This window comes from Mandrillus leucophaeus, unplaced genomic scaffold (assembly GCF_000951045.1).
Source record: "Mandrillus leucophaeus isolate KB7577 unplaced genomic scaffold, Mleu.le_1.0 Scaffold509, whole genome shotgun sequence".
Classification (NCBI taxonomy): domain Eukaryota; kingdom Metazoa; phylum Chordata; class Mammalia; order Primates; family Cercopithecidae; genus Mandrillus; species Mandrillus leucophaeus.
Genome location: NW_012105464.1, coordinates 3187432 through 3190282, shown reverse-complemented (window position 1 = coordinate 3190282; position 2851 = coordinate 3187432).

Here is a 2851-nt window from a genome sequence, read left to right as displayed (position 1 = left end):
GGTAGATAATGTACTTTTTTAAGGTAGAACATTTACAGTACACTTTTAAAACAAAAATATTTCCTGATCTCTTGAATCAAGCTGCAAATGAGAGAAGCCACAAGATCTGTGGGTGAACCATTCTCATTTTAAAAGGAAAAGACTATACCATAAGTCCATAGGAGAAAATATTTCAGCAGAAAAAAACTTCCCAGGGTAATAGATCCCAATAACCTCAATTACAAAAGACATCCTTTAAGGTCACCCTCCACATGACAGTGGTTGAATTTTTAATATTTGTTCATGGTGGGAGCTGGGAGAATAATGACAAAATTACTTTGACTACAGTAACACTTCTAATCAGTCCTGTCCTATCACTCACAACAGCATTCCCATTGGTTTGAAAAAGAATTGCACAAGTGTGTGCCAGATATCTGTAGTAGTGGAGAGGATCACAATCTAGATGTGTATAAGAGACAGGAACAAGTGTGTGCCAGATATCTGTAGTAGTGGAGAGGATCACAATACCTCTGAATCTTGGAGGCTGCAGCTCTACAACCGGGCACCATTTTTCCAGAAAATTCTGCCAATCCAATTAAGAAGGTCACCTTGTTAGGGGAAGATGACAAAAGGGAATCATTCTCCTCCCTGCTGGGGTGGCAGTGGGTGTGGTGTTGCAGCACCACTCCAAAATAGAACTTCAAAATCCTGTTTTATTTCTTGAGTGCTATCACCCCTGAAAACCTAACTCATTAACTGTAAAGTTTAGGTAATTAAGATAAGAAGCAAACTGATAAGAAATTAAACCAGTATGCATAATGTATATGTCTAAGGAGGATGGTATTTCCACAGCTCTAGGAAGCAGGCTAATCAGGTTTCAATCAGGAACTCATCATTCAGAGAGAGCAAATTAATTCAGGATAGGAGGCAGGGAGGGAGCGAAAGCACAGGCAGAACCTCAAAATCAATTTAGCTAAATCTATCCTTGGGAGGAGGCAAACCCTCCGACTCCCTCACACAAAGGTGCATGCTACAGCAGAGTCTGAGTGTTAAGTTTTCTGATAACCTGCAGCAGAGAGACGTGGCTGTATGCTGCTGTAACACTCTTTAAAGATGCTCCGGATTCTAAAACTTGCTTAAACCAAGTGTTCTAGATCTTCTTGGCTTAATAATTTCCAGAGAAAGAACCATGAAGAGAGGGTGATAAGATGTTAGGTCATTCCCTAGAGCAGGCTTTTGTGGCAGACTCAACTTCTTAGCATATTAGGGGTCTACTCTGACAGGGGTTGTGTGTGTGTATGTGTGCGTGTGTGTGTGTGTTTATTGGTAAAGGAGGGATTGGGATGTTTCTGAATTTCCAGCTCTGTACAAATCTCTGCTGCTATAAAGTGCCTTTTCCTGAAAAAGAGGAAATGCTCAAAATGTTATTCATTTAATTAAAATGTATAGTTGAGATTTCTGAGCTCTTTACCAGTTGGAGAGATGTTCATAGAAAATATAGTTTCCTGGAAGAGGGACATTCAGAGAAATATGGTCATAGCAGAATAATACCTACTTCCCTCACCTCATTCCTAATCTTTTAAAATTTGGGTCCAAACACTGTAAAACAGAGTTATAAAAGCAGGGCAGAGATGGGAGTGAACTATAGGTTCAAATATTAAACAGCAAACACTTGAAGCCTAAAATGGATGTCCATGAAAAAGAATTACCCAGCTTGCCAATAAACATCTCAAATTTCCAGTTTTAAGCTATTACTCAGTACTGATAACATCTACATATTTTCTTCAAATAATTTTTCAATGTCTGCTGTAGATCTTCCATTATTCATAGAAAAGTTAAAACTTACTCATAGTTTTAAATAAAGACAACCCCACAGAAGAGAACTGAGTTGATTCACATGGTTGAGGAAGTTTTGTGAAAACAAATGAAATGACTGGCACAATTGTTAACTGGGGTATGGATAGTAAATTAGATATTAGTATTGTGTCAATATTAAATTTCCTGAATTTGATAACTATAGTGTGGCTCTGTAAGAGGATACCTTTATTCATAGGAAAAACACATCAAAGTATTTAGGAATAAAGGGGTGTAACGTTGGCAGTGTAATCTCAAATGATTTACAAGAGAAAGTGACAATGATAATGGACATGGAAAAATATTAATAACAGGTTAATCTGGGTAAAGGGTATAAAGAAATTCCTTGCACTATTCTTCAGGCTTTTCTATTAGTTTAAAATTATTTCAAAATAAAACATTAACAAACACCAAATTAAATAATTTTTATATTGACTTACTTGAATGCTATAATTGTTAATATTCCGTTTTCTTAACATGAAAATATTTATTTTAAAAGACTTCTGCACAGCAAAGGAAAATAATCTACACATTGGAGAAAATATTTGCAAACTATGTACTTGACAATCTCCAAAATATGTAAGAAACTCCTACAACTCAATAGAAGAAAGTGTTTAATAACCCAATTAAAAGTTGGGCAAAGGACTGGAATAGATCTTTTTCCAAAGAAAACATACAAATGGAAAATTGGTATATGAAAAGGTGCTCAACATTCCCAATCATCAGGAAAATACAAATTAAAAACACAGTGAGATATCCCCTCACACCTGTTAGGATGTCTACTATCAAAAAAAAAAAAATTAAATGCAAGTAAGGATTTGGAGAAATTAGAACACTTGTATACTGTTAATAGGAATGTAAAATAGTACAGCCAATATGGACAACAGTATGAAGGCTCCTCAAAAAAATAAAAAAAATAAAACTTCTGTATGATTCAACAGCCCCACTTCTGGGTATGTATCCAAAATAATTGAAACCAGGATATTGAAGAGATATCTGCACTCCAGTGTTCATTGAA